The 16,686-nt window shown below is 36.4% G+C and overlaps 1 protein-coding gene across 7 annotated transcripts in view; it reads right to left on the reverse strand.

Moving 5' to 3' along the window:
• LOC135222669 (galanin receptor 2a-like) overlaps window positions 1–16,686 on the reverse strand; it is a 711,404-nt gene that overhangs the window by 504,528 nt on the left and 190,190 nt on the right. For 3 of the 7 annotated variants that reach the window (XM_064260821.1, XM_064260817.1, XM_064260819.1), the window contains exon 1: window positions 4,977–5,256. The exons of the other annotated variants lie outside the window; for them this stretch is intronic. The gene's annotated coding sequence lies outside the window, so the exon portion shown is untranslated. Of the gene's footprint in view, window positions 1–4,976; window positions 5,257–16,686 lie in introns of those variants that run through there. 7 annotated transcript variants of the gene reach the window in all.

Genomic DNA, 16,686 nt, shown 5'->3' on the forward strand with positions numbered 1-16,686 from the left:
TTTGTTGTGTTCAACGCGCCATGGAATAAATTGTTAGTGAACACATCCCCAACCCAAAGGTTTTACTAGTTTGTGTTTCGAGGTTGTGGGTAATCTACGTATATATATATATATATATATAAATATATATATATATATATATATATATATATATGATATACTATATATATATATATACTTTACATAAATACAATTCATGTTTATAGCCGGGTCCCATTTCGAAATAGTTTCAGAATGTGTACGTTGGCATTACTGCAACACAACGTCTATGTATTGTAATTAGCGTTTAACATTAAGTATTAAGAAAATATGCTGATGGATTTCGCTTTGGTATATTAATCAATTTACGTCTTCAAATTTAGAAGAGCCTCGTCAAGTCCCACGGAGTAAAGGCCGTTCTCGAACAACAACCATCACCACGCCCTTAAATTGTTAGTACTTGCTCATGCTGTGTTCTGTCGTGTGTGCTGTATAGACGTTGTGGAGGTATAACTAACAACACCTCGTTAGAGGTGATTGGGCGAAAACCGTTTGATGTAGCTGCTGCAGTGTGTGTGTAAATATATATATATATATATATATATATATATATATATATATATATATATATATATATATATATATATATATATATATATATATATGTATATATATATATGTATATTTAAATATGTGTGTGGAGAGAGAGAGAGAGAGAGAGAGAGAGAGAGAGAGAGAGAGAGAGAGAGTAAATTCTCTTCAATCATATTTATCCCAACACGATATCGAGGCAGGTGGCCCAACAGCCCAGAAATAAAATCATGTTTGGTTGTTTGGGATTGAAAAAAAAAGGGAGGGGGATTTTGGATTCATTGTAATAATCGTAATATAGGCATTAGTCGCTGATATTAATCAAATATCCATACTGAAACAACAGCCCTGGTCCTAAATACAAAATATATATATTTGTGTAATTTTGTAATTCTCATACCCCGGAAGGGGTCGATAGAATAAAATTTGCCTTTGCGCAAACAAGCAAAGAAACATACTGTATCTCATAAACAGGATATAAAATTTTCAAATTTCTTCTCGTGCTTTTAGCCTATTTTTGGTTATTCTCTACAGTATAGAAACCGCTACATAGCTTCTTCTTGCGGCCTTTACTGGGCTGCTCTGTGAGCAAGAGCCCGTGCTGACACAAGGTCAGCTTAATCATAAACAACAACAATAATTCTTGCGGTCAGAGTCTATATGCCGACATGAAGCCAGAGATAAGGCGATACTTGTGAAAAGGTGACAAACGTTATGGACGCCCTGGTGCGCTTAAAAAGACCCGAGATCAAGGAACAAAATCATTTACGCCTTGATATAATTCACTTGTTTCATACATATCAATACACTTTCAAACACGCGTGGTTGAGTAATGTGCAAAAGGCGGAGTAGCAGATTTGCATGACGTGTAACACATAGGCCTCACATTAGTGGATGTTGTGAATGAAGGACTTGTCACAGTGAAAGACAGTGTTAAATGTTTGACACAGTGGATACATATGATAGTAAACAATGTCAAAAATCGCAAATGCTTGCCTGTATAACAATATGTAAGATAAGACAATCCCAAAACAGGTAGACTTTTACTCCCGGCATATAGTCTAGTCTTGGCCTAACCTTCATGACACTGGTTTGCCACGAATTCCAATGAAGATAAAGGGCATCCAGCAATAATAAATGAAGGGCAGACATAGCAGTAACTTAGCGTAATATTGCCAATTTATGAGTTAAAATAATCTCTGGAGGTTGTTTTAGCCTAACATAGGGAAATATCAAACCTAACTCAAGAACAAACTAGGGCAGCCTACTGGTGACGTTAAGCTTAAATTCCACTGGTTTGGTTTATTCTTGTTCATCAGTTTTAACCTAACTTATGCATACATCACCAGTAAGCCTGTTTTATACCTCTTGGTTTTATATGCTTAAACTCAATGCAAAACCTACTATATACTGTATTCAGGAAACTTTATTTTATCCTATTAAAATTTTGTTTTATTAAGATGAATAAGATTTCAAAGAAAATCAACCTCCAGAGCACTGACATTTATAAATCCTATATAAACATCAAGACCAATATCCTTTGTAGAGCTTCAGATAAAAAAAAGAAAAAAAAATGCACTTTGCTCTAGGGAAATTATACACTGTTAATAAATTTGTCATGAAACCATGTTCATCTAGCCTACTGTGCATAAGAGCTACATTGCTTAATTCAGTAGTGTACTTTCAAATTCTTGATTTTGGAAATCTTTAAAATATTTGTGCAACTTCCTGAAATTTTTCTAGTTTTGCTCTAATCTTACTATAGTAACAGCTCAAAGTTGGAAAAAATGCATAAGCTGACAAAGATTGTGCTTCTTGCATAGAATGGTCTAGCTGAGCCCAGGGCCTTCACTTAACCCAGTGGGTCCTGATAATTCATCTATCTATTAATAGGAATTTAAAGATCTTAATTAGGCCAATGATCATAAACTTACAGATTATATTCTGGTGAAAATATGCACTGGATATTTAGATCTGCTACACCCCAGTGTAAATATCATTAAAATGGGAATTTAAAATCGAACACAGCCTCTGATATTTTATGTTACTCATAAAACTTTTCATAGTTTGGCAATAGTACACCACCCACACTAAGCCTTGTATCATATACTATTTTTTTTAAATTTTGGGCATAACACTAACTAAAATAGCTGTCCTATAGCCTAGGCCATGGTCACAATTCTCTTCAGGATTAGCTTATAGATAATTACAATTTTCAGTACAATAGCCCTGCCCATTCATTTGAGTTTTTACTCATGTTATAATTATACTCAAAAACACTATTGGTAGGCTGACCCAGCTTACCACTTTTTCTGTGATCACTCTATCCTCTCCTTGGTTAATATATGATAAAAATTAATTATTGCCTGCAACAAATTCTGTGAAACGAATGGTAGTAATGGCAGTATTTATTGAAATTAAGGCAAAAATACCACCATTCATTCATTAGTTATTATTAAATTTGGTGAAGGAGGAAAATTTATATATTATATATTAAAAAAAGTAGTGATCATAGATATGTACAAGCTAGGCTAGCCTACAATAGTAATTTTCAAAATAACATACAGTATTAGTTATGCTGAAATGAAATATGAAACTGCACAACTATAATAAGAAATATTTCCAAATTACCATAACAAACTTTTTTCAAATCCCTGTTGTTTGGGACTTGTTTGGGAAGTTTTTGAGCTTGAAGTTCATGTGCAATTTTTTTATTTTTTTAAAATAATAGTTAAGACACGTTTAGCCCATTGGAATTTCACACTTTCCAGAACAACAGATTTCCACCCTTCCTGGACATTCCAATTGATATGTAAATGTGTAAAGGTGTTATGTTCAAAGAATGCTGTACTTAAAAAGGGATAATAAAACTTTAAAGTGGAAACAAACCAAATTTGAAGTAAAAATAAAGAGCTTATATAAAGTTTGAAGAAAATTTAACTGAAACACAAAATCTTAAAAAGTGTGAAACAGAATTTTCAAGGGAAACAAAATGTCAAATAAATCTAGCCTACTTGTAGATTTACATGTGTCATATAACCTTCATCACAAGCAAGTAAAAAAATGCATTGTGTGACAAGAAATAAAGAAAAAGCCACCAATCAGCTTGCAGCTCTTGCTAGGCAACACATCCTGGAGCCTAGTTGTGACTGGTGAAAACTGGGTATTAGCATAAATGGTGTGGAGATATAGCCCCCTTTACCTATTTCTAATAACAAATACAATGCATATACACAAGACCTAAAACAAAACATTAAAACATATAACACTGTAGTACCTTCTAAGATCAAATCAGTGGGTGCAGGTAACCCAGCAAGGACCTGATGTCCTTGTTTAGGTTAGGTTAGGTTAGGATGCATTTCTCTACTGTAATTTGAAGTTTACAGTTTGCAAGGTCAGGTTAGGTTGGGGGATCCAGTCGGGTAGTATCTGGCTTCCTATGTTGGGTTAGGATGTATCCCTGTAATTACCCTTAACAATTCTTTGGAATATGTCATTGGCTTTGGGATTGTTAGTCTATCAATTAGGGTACACACATGGACCATATTCCTCTAACCGATTTTCTTCTAGCCTATATGATTCTTTCCATTCCTCTAAAAACAGTTCGCTCATTTTGGATTTTATTACTCAAAACGCTGGTTTTCTAATGATTAGTAGATAAAAGGGCAGGGTTAGAAGAGAGGGGTCCATACAGATAACATTAAAACTTCATAAGACGCATAAAGAATCTGAAAAATGTATAGTTCATGTCTGGCACAAAATTATAACGAAACGAACGTCACAAACGTTCAAAGCACACATAAAACATATGAAAATAATATTTTCAAGCCAAAGTTGTGATAGTGGCATAAAGTAAAATTTTACCATTACAGTTAGAGCCTACGTACATTTACCATTACAGTGACACAGTTAAAACTTTAGTAGAAATACCTAATTATTGGAGTAACCACTTAGCAAGGCATCTTAATCCTTCCTTTTTTAAATTGTGAGAATAGTAATTTTTACTCAGCCTACTTTAGACTAGGCCTAGCATTCCATTATCTTATGAAAATAGCTTAGTAGATGGATAGGCCTAGATACTCTTTCATGATTTTTACTACCAAACTTGATTGCAGTTAGCGATCTGACTATACTGCATGGATATACTAAGACTGATGCTACACATAGATGATACCAATATCCAGTTCGTTACTTTACTCTAAAAATGCCTCCTAGGCTATTCTACCTGGGGCATACCACAGACCTAAAGACTTCTAGGCTCATCTGATTTTATTTCGAAATTACCTTATGCCATGAGGTATTGTAACCATACAAATGTCATTTACGCCATTTCTTATCATGTTCAAGTGAAATTCAATCCAAACAGCACCAAGTCTTGTCCCAAAACATGAATAAATATCAAATACCTCCATGAATGACGATTTGTTTGGGTAGCCATGTTTGGTGTCACAGTAGTTGCGTTAAGTCTGCTGTAATTTTCAGGGCTCTCCGAGAGCACGAAACCAGTTTCATTTAGAAAACTGCCAAATTCACCAGTCAATGCTTGACTATATAGTGATGACATTTTTTTCAAGTGTATTAGCACTTAGCACAAAAGTTTTTAAACAGACTCGTCGGTTCACGTTTCAAGATGAGATTATCCAGGAATATGGTTATGGACTTATGACTGACGTCTTGCCAAATCTCCGTATCTCTGTGACTGACGAGCCAAGACCGCATGGTATTGTATACGAGTTTGACATTATATAACTATTCTTGACTAAAAATGATTTGGTTTTAATGAATATGTACCTTATATTCATTACATTCGATATTTTATTTAATTTATATTCATTTTAGAATCAGTTTTCGAATTCACGCCTTGTTTTATATGTTTTGAAACACGGAATTAAACGATTAGTCAACTCGGATGCCTGAAGAATGGCACTTTTCTTGTGCATGATAATATTCACAACAAAAATCAATATTTTAAAGAACAAAACTGGGGAGCATTATACTACATATAGAATTTCAAATCCTTCATTCATCGCTCTCCAAACTAAGTTTCCCTAGCAAGGACCTGAAGTAGTATTGCATTACAAATCTCAACTCACTATCGTCAAAATGTTCTTGAGTAATTAGAGACTGAATCCCAAGAATGAAAAAAAAAACAGCGTTATTAACAACGTAACTTCTCAAAGAATGTGGTGTTACGAAATGACAATATTAAAACCTAATGTAAGTTATGTAACTGCACTTAAAAATAATTACTGCAGAACATGACACATCGAAACGTCTTTCAATTCAAAGCTTATAATTAATATTTTTCTATCGAGAGTTCTCTAAGAGGTAATAGATATGACTGACAGAATAGCTGAACAAGGTTTTGGAAGATTTGGAGGTCAAAAGACTTTCAGCAAACTATAGGGTGCGAAATAACCCCACTTCCTCTAAAAGACCAGATATCTTTAAATTTCAGGTCACTGAATGACCTGTGACCAAGAAAAATAAATGAATAGATAATATTATGGCAAAAGTAATTACCAACCCTTAAGGTACCTTTAAATTTCAGGTAACTGAGTGACCTGTGTTTAACTATGCTGAAGAAAAATGGAAATGTTGGCTGACCTGGGACCTTAAAATATATGTTAGAGAGAGAGAGAGAGAGGCCAACGACCAACATCTAATATACCGAACTATTAAGTTTCATCTATTAAAAAGATGAAATGTTGATCATGGACCTTGATAAATAGGTCGAGGTCAAAAGTACCTAAAGCAATACCCCTCGACACGTATCATCAAATTCTGAAGACCAGATACCTCTCAATATCACACTTTATGAGAAATAGAGAAAAAATCTAAAGTTTTAGCGTCAGTTGACCTGTGACCTGTGAAAAAACGACCAAAGTAAAAAAAAAGTAAATTTGAAAATAGCTATCAGTCCCAAAAATTCCTTTCATTTGCATAACAAATTATCTATTTTTTCCAGAAATATCCAAAATCATAACAGAATTAGGCCTAAAGGCAACACGACACCGAACTCCCAATTTCATCGTCATTCTAGCCAAAGACACAGGATCCCAAGTTATAATAATCCTAACTACGATGGTGTACCCAGCCCTCATGGTAGTAGTAGCAGTACCAATAATAAGGTTGCTCATTATAATAAAACCGATAGACCTACGGCTTTCCTTTACGGTTAGAAGCAGCACTGGTTTCTCGTTAACTTAGCTGGTAACACACCATGCAGTTTATTTAGTGTATTTATTATCTCTCAGCTAAACTTTGCCCCCAAGTTAACCAATAATTGATTCATTTGGCTCTATAAACTAGCGTCGCAAATGAGCCACCATTAGTGACAGGACTGAGGGAAAGTTAGGTAGAACTTACGCGATATCATATTTGCATCGAACAACCGCTGCCTCGACAGGCTTGCCTGTGCGCAAACGTAAAAGATTTCACGGTTTCTTTGCGCAAAGAACGCTCATAGGATGACAGAAAACCGTTTGACGCTGCCTTTAGTCGTTTTCTTTCTCTGCAAGAGCGGTAATTCGAGAAAAACTGCAAGAATGTGATGTCGTTGTCAGGTAGTGCGTAAGACTTTGTACTGGTTATTAGTTGTATGCGTTCTCGCGAGTGTGAGCTTGTTTACACTTGCTCTACGGAGTGACAAGTGTGAAACTATCACAACAAGACCTTTAGCAGTAACTTTATGATGAGACAGCCCTCCTACCTTAATTAACCAATCAACGATTATTGGCGTTCTGTCAGGATATCAGTTTCTACCGTGATTCGTTGCCTCCGTTGTAATGAGAACCTTCGTATCTACCTCAAGTTAGCTGTTTAGAAATATAATAACATAATTTTCTTATTAATTAACGCATCGTGTACTCACGTATATTAGAAAGAAAAAAAAAAACACGCTCGAGGCACTTTAAACAATTCGTCAAAAAAACTTTTCTGTCGTTTTTTGTCAGTTAAACTCATCGACGTAATTATCTCATTTTTCTTTTGCTTGCCGAAGGAATTGCGTCTTGGAAAACCTTATGAATGAATGAGTCCACCGAACATTTCATTTGGTACTGAATCCGTGAGGAGCAAAATACAAGTAAAGTGTTAGGAAGGAGAGAGAGAGAGAGAGAGAGAGAGAGAGAGAGAGGAGAAATGGCTGGACAAGGCCTATGAAGACTGGCAGTTGCCATGAACTATCCAGTAACCCAATAAGTTGAACCACTTCCTTCAGAAGTACATTAAACAACAAATATATAGCTGGGCGAACTAACCTTCATTTCAGAGAGTGCCCATACCCTGCCCATGCACTCTAAAACCAAGAAAAAAATAACATGGTGCGGAGAGGGAGTGGTATTTCACCCAAAGATGGTGTTGTGGAAGCACAATTCAACTGGTTAACTGGTCCAATGCTGGCAATCAAAGCCAGGTGCCAGAGGGTCGCTGACTACCTTAGGCGCAAAACAGCTATCTAAACTTGGACCATGATTGTTCCTACTTCGAACCTGGATCTAAGATCAGGAATATGACCACAAAGGCAGGTGCTGCAAATTGCATGAGAGAGAGAGAGAGAGAGAGAGAGAGAGAGAGAGAGAGGAGAGAGAGAACGTTTCGAAGGCTTTCTGCATATGAGGTTCACCCAAGACTCATCGGTTACAGTAAGGTAGGTGGCAGCGACCATGATGCTGGTCTTTTTCTGAAGCCACTCCTGTCACAGAAGATGAACTCGAAAAAATGAATATATAATGCACGTAGTAGTACATGTCCATATGCTTTATATACCACGCACCTGTTTCCCTTCGAGGTGGCTCGGAACTATTAGCGCTCCGGTTCTTAGTAAGTCGATTGGGATAAGGCTGCTAGGCCTACATATATTCATCATTGCACCGTGCACTTTCGACTAACTTCTTTATTTATTGTTCAGGTCCTAAGAGGCACACTAAGTGCAGTATCCTATTCCTGATCTTAGATCTAGGTTCGAAGTACACACACACACATATGTGTGTGTTCGTATGTGCAATTTTCTACAGTTATTCCGAAAGAACCGGACTGCTAGCCGGATGCATATCAACAACCGTTTAAAATACGGTGATGTAGTTGCACCATCGCAGGCTAATTGCTTTCCTTCTAATATGTAAATAAGGGAGAACAAATGATAATAGGAAAAAGCAAAAAAAAGATGGTATAAGTTATATCATCGCCCGCAAGAGTATGAGTTTTATAATGACAATAATTCACAACTCATCCGCACTCTTGGAGTGGGTCATCTCGGAAAAAAGGGGACATAAAGTAAGTTTCCGTAAATGCCTCGTTTGAAACTCACTCAGGGCAAAAATGTGTCGCCCCCAAGTAATCATCTACAAACAATTCTCTTCAAAAAATGTTGCAAACAGCCCCTTATCTATGCATCTACTAATATTTAGGCCAGTAGTGCAACAATATTCATAAATATTTCTGTTTCACTCACCCTACCTCATATTACCTAGGAACTACCATTGCATGTCCTTTCGAAGGTTGTTGTCAGCTCCGAACTACAGTCAATTAATTACATTTCAGTGCTAAGATATCTTCAGTGATCAACTACCTCATTAGTGAAGGACTACTTTCTGAAGTGAAATTAAAGAGGAAGGTGTGAAACACTGATAGACTAACACTGAATGGAATTATTTAAAACTTTCTTAGTCAAGAGTACTGAAAAACTTTGAAAAGTTAAAACCAAGAACAGAGTACAAAATCTTTCCAGGATTTAATAAATCTGAAATATCTAGTAATACATTTTTATTTCTTTTATTTCATAATTCTCTTGGCGAGATGTAGAGAAGCATTGTTTGCAATAAAAGACATGAAATTTTTAAGTGAAAGTGATTTTTTGAAGTGCTGAGACGTCACTTTAAAGACTATATTGGAAGTATGTCAAAAACGACGATTAAATCAAAAGAGGCTCACAGTTAACGTACTGAATTTTACTGTTACAAAGGCAAAGGTACCATCAAACCTACTACATGAGGAAGTTCTACAAGTCACCTCCTGAGATGAAACGTTGTCATCTCCAAGTTGCTACAGCCTCAGGGGCACTCACTGTCTTATGCTTTTATTTAACACGAGGTGAACCGAGAAGAAGTGAAAGTTTTGAGGAATATGATGTAATCTCCTCCATGAAAAAAAAAGAATAAAATTAAAATTGGGTTTAAAACGTGGAGCTATTACATTCGCAAACAAAAGAAGAAGTGTGATTTCATGTTTCCGTGCTGTCAGACACAAAATTCTGACCGAAGCTTTGTATAAACAACAATGACACAACGATGAAAAATAAGAACAGTCGACATTGATCTGTATTTACCACTGGATGAACTTCTGGATGACTTAGAATCCCTTATACAAGCCGTCCCCAACAGCCATGTTTTATATAACTATTTTACTGTACGACATTTTTTTTTTTTTTTTTTTTTTAGCTGATAGGTAAGATGGGTGAAAGAAGAGTGAGGGTAGTTAGCTAGCTAACCTTGGTAGGGAATAGTTTAGATAGTTAAGTATTAGTAAGAGTAAGGTAAAGTGTGGTTTATCCACGATTATATTTGGGTAAGGGTACAATTTTCTAGCTAATATTAACATAATACAATAATGATTATACATTATATGACATGGTGAATTGTACAGATTACATATTTTGAATTTTATTACATAATATAATCATATTTAATAAAGTTCCAATTTTCTAACTCTAAACTTAATTTTAATTATCATAATGATTTTGCATCATATCTACATATTAAATTCTACAAATTACTTTTTTCACAAGACATTTCTTAATTAATAGTATAATGGTCGAGGTTCATCGCGATGAATATATGAAGATACTCTTCTCCAACATCTGTGGTCTGTGTTGTTTGGGTCAAGGTTTCTCTCTTCTGCTTCTGATTCTTCTACTAATTCACTATTGTATTGAACTAGTTTACTCCATATATTGGTTGCCAGTCTGTATAATCTCTGATTAATTGGTTCTATTTTGTATTTTTTATGTATTTGTCTATATTCAGATCGTCATCTTCTTGATTGTTTCTCACTGCAGACCTTAGAATCTTATTTTGGAATTTTTGTAATGAACTTATATTGGAAGTCGATGCTAAGCACGTGGGTATTGGTGGATATTCCATTATTGGTCTGATTAGGCTTTTGTAGAAATGGATTTTGATAGATGTGTTCATATTCTTAAACCTTTTCAGCTTTGTATTTTGTGTTCTTGCTATCCTTAGCCTTTCTCTCACATGTCTTGATATTCCCTTTGTCCGAATTGCATTCCTAGTATTCTTGTACTTATAGTAAAATTCATTGGTTGTTGGTCTAACAATATTTGTGCAGGTTTGTATGCAGATACCGATACTAGTTGGAATTTGGATTTATTTGTCTTTATCTTCCACTTCTTTTCAAATTGATTTATTCTTTCAATTTGGTTCATTGTTTTTTGTGCTACTTGTCTTTTCAAATTTGGGGTCCCTTCTCCTAGTACGTTTTTTCATGGGTGTATGAACTATTTGAGTTATATCATCTGCAAAGCAGACATCAGTACAGTACTCTGGGTGGTGGAGTCATATCTGATGTTATAATATGAATAATGTTGGACTGAGTACAGATCCTTGTGGACTCCACTTAGTAACGGGAATGGATTCCCTATGTAATTTAGTGACTTGATTGCTGCTGTTCGATCTTTGATGAAGTTGCATAGTATTTTCTCAAAAATGCCTGGAAGGTTGAGATGTAATATTTTGTATTGAAGTCCTTGTATCCATACTTTGTCAAATGCCTTTGTTATATCTCTACATACTAGGTTGCATAGGTACCTACTTCTTTGTGACAGTGCAATGCTCTCATATATTGTTGCTATTGCAATCTGGGTTCCTCTTCCTTTTCTAAATCCATATTGATTTTTATTGTGTAGCTGATTACCCTTCTAGGAACACTAGTCTGTGTTTATTATTTTTTCAAATATTTTGCCAGGTATTTCTAGTAGTGATATTGGTCTAAAATTCTCTACCTGGCACGTATCTTTTCCTGGTTTGGGTATCAAAATCATTATTGCATTCTTGAATATAATTGGAAAATATCCCATTGAGAGAGCCCAATTGTATATTTCTCTCAATTTTTCAAGTGCAATGTCTGGTAAATTTTGAATTATGACCTTGTTAATTCCACTTCTTCCTGGTGCCTTGTGTTTAAAATTTTTAATTATTATTTTGATTTCCCATAATTCTATTTTCCTTGTTAGAGGGCAGTCTTCATTGAGTCTGTTTATGTCGGCTGCATGATGCGGATTCGTTCTGTGTCTATGTTGTTCAATGAATTCATTGACTATTGTCTCATGTTGGTTGTCGAAATTTTGGGTATCCTCCTGCATTATCTGGAATATTTCCTGCCAGTAGGTCTTGTGCAGTACTTCTTTCTCTTGGTCATCATATATTTTCTCATCCCTATGCTTTATGTATGGCGATGTATTAGTTTTGCTTCCAATCAGTCTTGCAACGGAGTTCAGAAATGTTTTGGGTTATTGTACTGTATTTGTGTATTTTTTATTAAGTCTTCCCAATTTTGATGATATAATCTTGAGTTTTCTTGTACTAACTGTTCTTGTAATGATACATATCTTCTCATCAATGTGTTGTTCCAACCTGTTATAAGTACTGTGTTTTGGATGTTGTTGTAGTGCCATTGTATCAATTTTAACTTATCACTACTAATAGGGTGTGGAAGTGTTGTGTATTTAGTTATGGGTATATGATTTTTTATAGCTTCCTCTATATCTTTATACCATTCTTCAAGTTCTTCGTCAACTATTTCTTTTGTTATTTCTATTTCATTTGAATTTTTTGTTGGTTGTCTACTAATTTTTCCTTCTATTTCATTTTTGAAGCCTTCCCAGCTTGCTCTTTTTATATTTGGTATTTCTAAGGATGGAATCATTATTGGATTTGTTGACAATGTGATTACCATTGGTATATGATCGGAGGAGGTTGCTGGCCCTCTTGTAATGGCAATATTGAGGTGAATTTTGTTATTTCCTAATATTATGTCTGGCTTTCCTTTTCTGTTATTTGCTACGAAAGTATCAAAATCAGGTCCTAAGTGTATGATATACTTTTTATTTATTAATCTGACAATTTCTTTACCTGTGTAATTAGATTGCCTGTATCCAAATAGTTGGTGTCTGGCATTTAAATCTGCAATGAGATAGGTAGGTTTCCTCCTGTTCATTAACTTCATTACATCTGGAAGCGGGAAATAATGTCTTCTTGGCGGCTTGTAAGCTGTACGACATAAAGGATGAAACATGGCACAAACATGCATACCAATATCAGAGGTTATAACAAGAGCATTTAGATCAGATGTTTTCATATCCAACTGACAAACAGACCTTGTTGCTCACCTCGGTCAAAAATATGGTTCTAAAACTCTTATGGGTGTTTTCACCACCTTGGGACTGAGTGATCCTTTTGCCGAAGCAGCACTTTTTCCAAGTTCGCCTTGCAACCTGCAGACAAGGAATCTCGGAATGACTCCTTCATACAGTTTACATTCTAATTAATCATATGCACTAATTACCTAGTCAACGCTTCCCACATAATGATGGGATTAAAAATATAGCTTCTTTTCCGAATGATTCGTCGTCAGAACAAAACCTATCAGAAAGTTGGCAATGTCTGGTGGTTACTGGGCTATTATAGATTCACATCAACCGTGCATCTAATGTCTAGGCCTGTCCCTTACGACGCTCCTGATTGGCTGTTGATATCACAGCTCTGGAACTCTCAGTCTCTCTCGAGAGTTCACATAGGTAGGATGTATATTCCACCTCTCTTTAGAGATACGTCTTTCAAAAGTATCTCTCAGGAGAGGTGGAACATAGATCCTGCCTATGTGAACTCTCGAGAGAGACTGAGAGTTTCCAGAATCCAGCCTTGTGATTGACTTAACAACAGCCAATCAGGAGCGTCGTAAGGGACTGACCTAGGCATCAAATGCACGGCTGATGTGAATCTACTATAGTAAATAATGTAAACAAAAAGGGAATTTTGTATCAAGAATTTTGTATCAAGAAAATTCAATAACATTTCTGACTTACTAAACAGTCTTTTCAATAAGTCTTCATCTTTCCTATTGTTATTGTTCCAATGAAACCACGCCAAGTTTGCCCGAAATTTCTTCATATCATTAACCCAACAACGTCTTCAAGAGGACCTTCATTGATTTCGGAAGTGGATGGAAAGTCCTTCAAAATAGCATGCAAGATCATTCTCCACATGATGGGGGGACATTCTCGTACCTCTGGCACTAAAGATGATGCAAACACGTCAGAAAAATATATCAGTCATTTTACGCAGTAAATATTATACAGATTATTATTTTTTTAGCATATGTTTCTGTGAAATGAGCCCCAAGCGAGGTAGTAAAAAAAAAAATAAAAAAAAAAAAAAAAAGTATTTTACAGCCTTCTTTCAAGATGGCATCCTAATCGGGAATTGTAGAGAGAAGTGCAAATTAGTATGAAGTTAACTACCCTTTTAAGAGGACGATAGAGAGCTTATTCCATCTTTCCCTTATTCATTTCTCCATTCAACCGGCTATTGACAGGCCTACTTATTATTTTCCCTTATGGCCGGAAGGGTAGAACGAGGGACATCAACAAAGGAGATAGACGGGGCATTCAAGATCCTATTCAGTTCGTAAGGCGCCATTAGATATCGCCCGGTGAAGTGATTGATGTCGATATGAGAGAGAGAGAGAGAGACAGAGAGAGAGAGAGAGAGAGAGTGTCAACTGATTCCATTCAAGGAGATGAATTTTCAGCGAAGAAGCTATAATGAACTAAATGTAGCCAATTACACTGAGGGTAAGATGTGCGAATAAGCAGAGAGAGGAGAGAGAGAGAGGAGAGAGGGAGAGAAGGGAGTGGAGGAGAGAGAGAGTGTCAACTGGATTCCATTCAGAGAGATGAATTTTCAGGCGAAGAGCTATATGAACTAAATTCCAATACACCTAGAGGGTAGAGTTCGACATTAAAGAGCCGAGAGAGAAGAGAGATAGAGAGAGAGAGAGAGGGATTGCGAGAGAGAGAAGGAGTGTCAACTGTTCCAATTTTTCAGGAGAGAATTTTCAGCGAAGAGCTATATGAAGAACTAAATGTACCAATACACTGGAGGGTAGATGTTCCGAAATTAAGAAAGAGACCAGAGAGAGAGAAGGAGAGGAGAGAGAGAGAGAAGGGAGTTGAGAGAAGAGAGATGTAGGTGTCAACTGATTCCATTCAAGGGATGATGAATTTTCAGCGAAGAGTCTATATGAAACTAAATGTACCAATACACTGAGGGTAAGAAATGTCGAAATAAATGAGAGAGGAGAGAGAGAGAGAGAGAGAGAGAGCGAGAGAGTAGAGAGAAGAGATGCGAGAGAGAGAGGGAGTGAGAGAGAGAGAGAGATGTCACTAATTTCCATTTCAAGGAGAATGAATTTTCAGGCTCGAAGAAGCTATATGAACTAAATCCAATACACTGAGGGGAGATGTTCCGAAATAAGAGAGAGAGAGGAGAGAGAGAGAAGGAGAGGAGAGGAGAGAGGGAGTTGAGAGAGCTAGAAGGAGGTGTCAACTGATTCCCAATTTTCAAGGAATGAATTTTCAGGAAGAGCTATTATGAAACTAAATGTACCAATACACTGAGGGTAGATGTCGAAATGAGAGAGAGAGAGAGAGAGGAGAGAAGAGAGAGAGAGGAGAAGAGATAGATAGAGGGAGAGGAGAGAGAGAGAGGAGGAGTGTCAAACTGATTCCATTCCAAGGAGAATTGAATTTTCAGCGAAGAGCTATAATGAACTAAATGTTTACCAATACACTGAGGGTATATGTCGAATAATAAGAGAGAGAGAGAGGAGGAGAGAGAGAGAGAGAGGGGTGGGAGAAAAAAAGAGAGGGGGAGGAGTGTCAACTGATTCCCATTCAGGAGGATGAAATTTTCAGAATTTTTCAGCGAAGGAGCTATATGAACTACAAATGTACCATAACACACTGAGTGGGTAGATGTTCGAAATAAGAGAGAGAGAGCGAGAGAGAGGAGGAGAGAAGGAGAGAGAGAGGGAGAGAGAGTAGAGAGAGAGGAGTGTCAACTGATTCCATTCAGGAAGGAAATGAATTAAATTTTCAGCGAAGAGCTATATGAACTAAATGTACCAAACTACCACTGGATGGGTAGAATGTCCGAAATAAGAGGAGCGAGAGAGAAGAGAGAGGAGAGAGGAGATGGGAGGAGAGAGAGAGAGAAGAGTGTCAACTGATTCCTCATTCAAGTAGGGGATGAAGTTTCCAGCGAAGAGCTTTATATGAACTAAATGTACCAATAAACTGACTAGATGTTCGGGAACATAGATAGAGAGAGAGAGGAAATAGAAGAGAAGAGAGGGAGAGGAGCGAGAGAAAGAGGAGAGAGAGGGAGGAGAGATAGAGAAAGAGAGAGAGAGAGAGAGAGAGGAGAGAGAGAGAGAGAGAGAGTGTCAACTGATTCCATTCAATGAGATGAATTTTCAGGCGAAAGAAGCTATATGAACTAATGTCCCATAACAACTGAGGTGAATGTCCTAAAAGAAGAGAGAGAGAGAGAGAGTAGAGAGAGAGAAAGGGAGAGAGAGAGAGAGAGAAGTGTCAACTGATTCCTTCAAGGATGAATTTTCAGGAAGGCTATATGAACTAAATGGGTTACCAATACACTGAGTATGTCGAAATAGAGAAAAGAGAGAGATAGAGAGGGAGAGAGAGAGAGAGAGAGAGAGAGAGAGAGATAGAGTCAACTGATTCCATTCAAGGAGATGAATTTTCAGCGAAAAGCTATATGAACTAAATGTACCAATACACTGAGGGTAGATTACCTTGAATATTATGCAAGGAATGAATATAATACAGGTTAAGATGGATGAAAGAACCATTTCATCAATTAGGAGAGTGGTGAAATATTTGATTGCATTTCCTTTAATGGGATTGAATGTATCAATATACTAACGATATACTATATAGGATACATTACTTACGATACAACGTAAGGTGGAATGAAATCTATTTAGGGCACAAGTAAGGGACCACTCATATTATTT

This window comes from Macrobrachium nipponense, chromosome 8, assembly GCF_015104395.2.
Source record: "Macrobrachium nipponense isolate FS-2020 chromosome 8, ASM1510439v2, whole genome shotgun sequence".
Taxonomy (NCBI): domain Eukaryota; kingdom Metazoa; phylum Arthropoda; class Malacostraca; order Decapoda; family Palaemonidae; genus Macrobrachium; species Macrobrachium nipponense.